This window comes from Acanthisitta chloris, unplaced genomic scaffold, assembly GCF_000695815.1.
Source record: "Acanthisitta chloris isolate BGI_N310 unplaced genomic scaffold, ASM69581v1 scaffold2564, whole genome shotgun sequence".
Taxonomy (NCBI): Eukaryota; Metazoa; Chordata; class Aves; order Passeriformes; family Acanthisittidae; genus Acanthisitta; species Acanthisitta chloris.
This window is the reverse complement of record NW_008670810.1, coordinates 20,355-27,003: the sequence shown is the minus strand read 5'-3', so window position 1 is coordinate 27,003 and position 6,649 is coordinate 20,355.

Genomic DNA, 6,649 nt, shown 5'->3' with positions numbered 1-6,649 from the left:
TATCTAAATAATCCCTCTTGATCCTGGGCCCAGCAAGGGGCTGGTGGGAGGCTGCTGAGAGCCCAGATGTGCAGAGGGTAGGTAGAAAGTGCACTGTTTCAGCCCCTTCTGCAACCACTGCTCCCCTGGAATGATTCCTTTCCCCTTGGCCAACCCCAACCCCAATATGTTACAGAGGCAAGTCAAAGTCCCCGGTGCTCCCACTGAGTCTGGTACCTTCACATACCACACACCTCAGAGCCATGCTCCTGAGGCATCGACTCGATCCCAACAGCTCAGGTCACCCCAGCTGGGAATATGGCCAGGTCTGGCTCAGATGCCTCATACAGAGAATGTAATCAGGCACTGGAATGTGCTGCCCAGGGAGGTGGTGGATTCACCATCCCTGGAGGTTTTCAAGCTGAGACTGGATGTGGCACTTAGTGCCATGGGCTAGTAACCACGGTAGGGTTGGACTTGATGATCTTGGAGGTCTTTTCCAACCTGGCTGATTCTATGATTCTATGTGCACTGTGAGGCACAGGATCAAATAAGCACATTCACCTACCTGCAAATGGGAGGTGGTGTTCCCATATCTTTTTTCACTCCAGCCCATAGCCACTGCACCAGTACATCCAGTAGCTGCTTGCTGTGGCCACTCCATGGGAAGAGGACACATCCTGGGCATCTGGAAGGACCATGATGGGTTGTCATATCTGCTCTTCCTTCCTTCTCTTTCTTCCCTAGTCCATGGGCACAAAAATGAGATTTTGATGAGTTACTTTGTAAGAGAGGAAATTCATACCTCAAACAGGAGTCACAGAGCATGTAAATGCCTGTACCTTTCCCAAACTGGGATTTTGCAGGAGTCTGCCCTGCTTTCAATCCCTCTGTTGTAAAAGATCTCTTACAAGAAAGTTGTCACTCAGATATGTGACTTTTTATAAGTAAACTGCTGCTCAGAAATCAGCTCCTATCCATCAGCAAAGGCCTGAAAAATGCCAAATCCATGATTCCAGGAGACCACTGTGTCTCAGGGCTCCAACCACCTGATCCAGTAGCAGATCTGGACTCATTTTCCAGTAAGTTATATTTAACTCTGGCCTCTTAGAGCCACAGATTGCTTGGCCCTGAAGCAGTAGGTTTAATACCCCTTTCAGAACATCATTAGCATTAACTATTTTTATTGCATATTCTTGTTATTCCTGTAAGTGGATCCCCTCTGGGCCTCGCTCCAGGCAAGCCCCTGAGCATTCATTCAAGTGAACTTGGTGCACTCCAAGCCACAGCAAAGGGCTGCTTCCAAATTTCTTGCACATGGGATGCTCACTAGGCATGAACTTCACAACTGGACCAGTAACCTGCCCTGAACATGTCCCAGTGGTCACTGGGCACAGCCTGAGTGTGACTGTATCAAGCTCCTCATGAGCAGGAGGAGAATGAAACAGGCACTAGGATCAGCAGACAGGAGCCAAACATCACCACACTACACACACCTGCTGGAGCAGCTCTGCTCTCAGCAGACCCAGGGCAGATCCCCCTGTCCCAACACCCTGCAGCTGCAGGAAGGCCTGTCCAGCTCTGCTCCACCCTGCACATCACTCTGGGAGAGAGAAATACTCTCTGATTGTTTGTTTCTGTTGTAGGGCAGCTTGCCAGCCTCTTTGTATGGCTTCAGAAGTGCAAAACAGCCTGATCTACATCTCCAGTTCACACCTAGTTTTGAATGATATTTTTGGACCAGATGCTTAATTGGGCAGGATGTTACCTGGTGGCTGTGCAGTGATGATCAGTGCTAATGCATTGCTTCCTCTCATCACATTCTCCCATTTGTTTTGCATTCAAAGCAATCCCAAGACCTACACTACTGACAGGAGAAAAGTCTTCTCCCAGGAAGAGCCTTTCACTCTGATAAAGGCATTTTTCCTCATCTGCTGTGAACATCATTGCTGCAACGTTCCCTTTTAGTGCTCTGGGCTGTAGCTCTATATTAGGCCAACAAAAATAAGAAGTCCTAAAATGAAAAACTCCAGATGATCTTGGCAGAAACAGCACGTCCATCACAAATGGAAATCACATTTGATACTCCACAATGGCAGGAAACTCACCTGGTTTTATTTAGTCTCCACGCAGCTATGTGCTATTGGCACTCCTCCAGTGTATCTTTCGAGAGGGACTTTATATTTTAAACTCTCAGTTAGTGGCTGTCCTTTCTTATCTAAAACACCCCTCATGTTTGATTTTCACCAAGGCCCTGTAACTCAATTTTTTGTTTGTCTGCTGTGAGAAGGTATAAGGGAACTCAGCAACTCATGCATTTACAGCTCTGTTCCCACAACAAGGTGCTTAAAATGAAGAAATTGGCTCAGGGTAATTGCTTGATATGAGAAAGATTATGCAGGCAATGAACATCTGTATCACAGCTACGCTTGATGGCTCTGAGAGCTGTATCATGCGCCAGGAGTTCCCTGCCAAAAAAAATACTTGAAAAAAAAAATTTCCAACCCAACATATGCTTATATAAGACTTAACCAGTATGCAAAGAAGCTCATAAAAAAAAAAAAAAAAGAAGAAAGAAAGAAAAGGAAAAAGATGAGAGTGTTGAAATAACACAGGAAATTATGCAACTGATACCTGAACCTAAACATTGCAGATCCTATCCGGAAACCTTCCTATCTCACCAAGCTTTGGTAAAATAAAACAAGTTATCCTTCTGTTCGAAACTGAACTTGTCGATGCAGAGTCAGATGGAGGTTTTGCATCAACACGGTCACTGCAGGCCAGAGCAGAAGCAACCTGGGCCAAGTTTCATGTCATCCCCAGCACCTGGGCAGGGTAAATCCCCCCTCACCCTCCCCTTGGTATGAAACCTCCAGGGCTCAGCTCACATGGAAGGGGCACATGGACATTGGCTGATCTTTTGCATGGGGTCAAATTGTCTCCATGGCTTTTAGCATGCAAAGCTGCACGGATTAAAGGGAACGGGGAAATAAATTTGGAATAAAATCAGATGTGAATTTTTGCCAACATTTTAAGCTGACCCAAAGAAAACTTGGTTTTGAGATCAGTTCAAGAATGTTTCCCACCTTATTATTTCCATACTTGCGTTTGACAGACAGGAGAGTCACATCCCCTTCTTCTTCTCCGGGAAGCTCAGCTTTGGGGGCTCTGCAATCCCTACTCAGCCACTGCACAGGACTCAACCTGGGACTCCCAGAAATGCACTTGGGAACCTGAGGCAAAGCCACAGAGCCTATCACCCCCATCAGTTAACAGGTGAGGGTTACATGAGCTGCAAGTTCACTGCTCAGCACATGACGGAGGAGCGTGGTCAGGACGTGCCGGGGCACAGCACCAGGAGCTCAACACCACAGCTTCAGACTTGTCATGGGAGATCCCCTTCCCACCTAGCACAGAGAAAGGAAAAGTTCTCAGGCTCAGATAAGCTCACCTGTCCTTTCCCTTGTACTCAAAGGAGGCTGCTGACCAGAGAAGTTCGGCTTCAAAGTTGTATTTCAGTAAGGAGCTCATCCATCCCAGGACCAACCCTTGCTAATGGTTTGTGTCTACACTAAGGGTCTAGACACTATTGGAAGCTGCAGAAGGAGGAAGGAAGAAGGACCAGAACATCTAAAGCTTGCCAACCAGTGGCATAGCAAGAGGAAGGGAAGGCAGAGGCAGGACAGGACCAGAACTGTCTTCTTGCCCAGAGCAAAACGTCTCCTGAAAGAAGACAACTGCCTGCAAAATGCTTTGATGGGAGAGTCCTCCAGTAGCAAAGTGTAAAGAAACCTTATGAGCTGGAAAAATTTGATTTGAAATTTGGTGGAGCTGATGGGAGTTTCCATACTGGCTTCAACAACAGCTTCTCCTGGGCTGCAGAGCCCCAGAACTGCCTAAAAACAAATTCGTAGCTTAATGTCAGGGAGAGAAACATGTCCCCACTGCTGCTTTCCCAGACCCAAACCCATAGCACCTCATAGACAGCCCCACTGCAGGATCTGGATGTGCCCTCTGGCCTGGCTGGACCTGAGCCCCACGATCATGAAGGAGCCCTTTGTACCTCTGAAATGCTGTCAGCTTGTGAAACAAAGCTCCAACAGTACCAAACTCCTTGATGCCCCAGAAAATAAGTGAGCAGAGGGGCTGGGAGACTTCCCAAGCACATCCCAGTGGGCAGGAGGAGGACTATCTAATCAGATGTGGATGGAGAACAAATAAAAACCAGCTGCTTCTCACCAGCTCTGCTCCCAACTGGGAAAAAAAAATGCATACACACACAAGAATAAGGGAAGAGGCACTGATGAGCTGTTGTCTGAATTTATTGCCATCATCTGAACCACAGTGGGGTCTATTTTTTTCCTTCCTTTAATTTATAACCCACTTTCTCATCGTGTCATGACATCACCCAGGGAGTTAGAGTTCATAAACATGCACACACATCTCACTGGAAACAGGATAAACCCCTAGGCCATCCTGGGTTCCGTGCAGCATCACCCCAGCAGCAGTCCCTAGGCAGCCTCTCTTCCAAGAAATCACTTGGCTTGGCCATGACAGAGCCACCCACCTCCCAAGCTTTACAGGGCTGAAGGCAGCTTGAAGGGGATTTTTGTACCACTCCAGTGTAAGGCAGTGTTCACCCTTGTGTCCTCTTGCTCCACCCTCACTGCACTTTCCCTCCAAGGGTGCCAGACAGCTCTGCACTCAGGGATGATTTATGCTGTTTTCTTTTGGCTGTACAATATATAAATCCTTCAGAGACTGGGTGGAACCAGAACTGCCTCCTCTATCACTCAATCCAGGCTCAGGCTGGAGAAGCCAGTGGTCAGCATATGCTTGACCGATGCCTTCCCTGGTCCAGCATTGGTCCCAGAGCAGCAATGCCATGTGTCTGGGCCAGGAGGGACCTCTTGGCTTTCCTGAACCTAACATTGAAACAAGAGATCTGCCATTCATTTGTCTAAATGCTCTGATACCTATTTGTCTGCCTGCAGCTTCTCTTGGTGAGAAATCAGGACCTGCCTCTCTTCATGGTGCAGATCTCAGCTGACAGCTCAGGGCCAGAGCAGCACAGGGCTTAACTTCCCTCTGCTTCCAGAGGTGCCAACACAAGCTGCAGCTCAGGGAGGGCACAGTGAAGCACAGGGGCAGTTTGTCTGCAAACTGCTTTTCAAACCAGTTCAGCCAAACTGGTGCAAGCCTGGATGGAAAGCAGCCTCGAGACCAGCTCATGGTGCAGATCTCAGCTGACAGCTCAGGGCCAGAGCAGCACAGGGCTTAACTTCCCTCTGCTTCCAGAGGTGCCAACACAAGCTGCAGCTCAGGGAGGGCACAGTGAAGCACAGGGGCAGTTTGTCTGCAAACTGCTTTTCAAACCAGTTCAGCCAAACTGGTGCAAGCCTGGATGGAAAGCAGCCTCGAGACCAGCAGCAATAGTGCGGTATTCTGTGCTGTGGATTCATTCAGGCTGCATTCCCAACAGCTTGCCTTAGCTTGATTACTTGCAAAATCAATTCAAATTAATGGAATGGGAAATAGGAGGAAAATTAACTTCCCTGGGGTGTGAAGACAAGGTGAGAAACACAGAACTCTGGCTTTATTAGTTTGGAGAAAGGTTTGACCGAGGAATAAAGAAACTTATTTTCTGTTGTTACAAAGAAATGTTCAGTACAGGTGGTGGAATGATAGGAAGAAGCATGTCAGTCCCCAAATATACAGTGGTCATTAGGAAAGCAGGTGAGCAAACCAATTAATTAATACCAGCTGTTCTGACACTTAGATTGCTCTCTCCACCTTCACAAGGTTCATTACACCACAGTATAAAGGAAAAAGCTGAGGCTGAAGAGCTGGCTCATAGGTGCAGAAGATCTAGGGCAGGCAGGGGGCTACAACTTATGTACCCTGGGTGCTCTGAATCCCCTGATTCCTGGGAACCTCAGCCTGAGGCCCACAGCATGAGCACAACCTGATTTCAGGACAACATGAGTCTTTTTTGAGCTCAAAAATTGCATTTGTGACATCAGGCAATAAAATAGGAAACCATGAAATAACGAAAGTGAATGTGACTCTAAAACATCCTTTCATGAGGTTAATGAAGAGCCCCAAATCTCAACCAACAGGTCTAGTGGTGTCACCTGCTCTGAAAATACAGTGCAGCCGTGGCATACCTCCTCCATCACATGGAAATCCGAATAAAAACAGCTAAAGAAGAGATCACCTGGCCACTGGGGTTTAGATTATTTTCTGAGATGTCTTCCTTGGGGCTTTTAGCTTCCACTTTGTTTCCTCATGCTTAGGACAGAAGTCATTTTTAACAGACATGGTACATGACCTCATCAGTAAAACCCAACAGAGCTTCCCCCCGTTGTGAGCACTGGGTTTCAGTTCAAGGTGAACCCCTGACCTCCTGGCTCCACGTGAAGATGCTGAGCAAGACATTGGAGTTAAAGATGCTATGTAATGAGCCAAATCATCCTTCCTGCAACTCCAGCACAGCCTGTGGAGCTGGGCTAGAGGTTATTCTGCATCAGTGGTTCCAGCAGTATGTCAGAAACACTCACTGAATGTAATCCTTGTATAAATAGTTGTGAGGTGGGGAGAAGAATATCGTGATTAAAGAGTCCTGTCCTCAAGGGTCACTATGCAGAAGGTAGAAAACTCTGTTTATGGA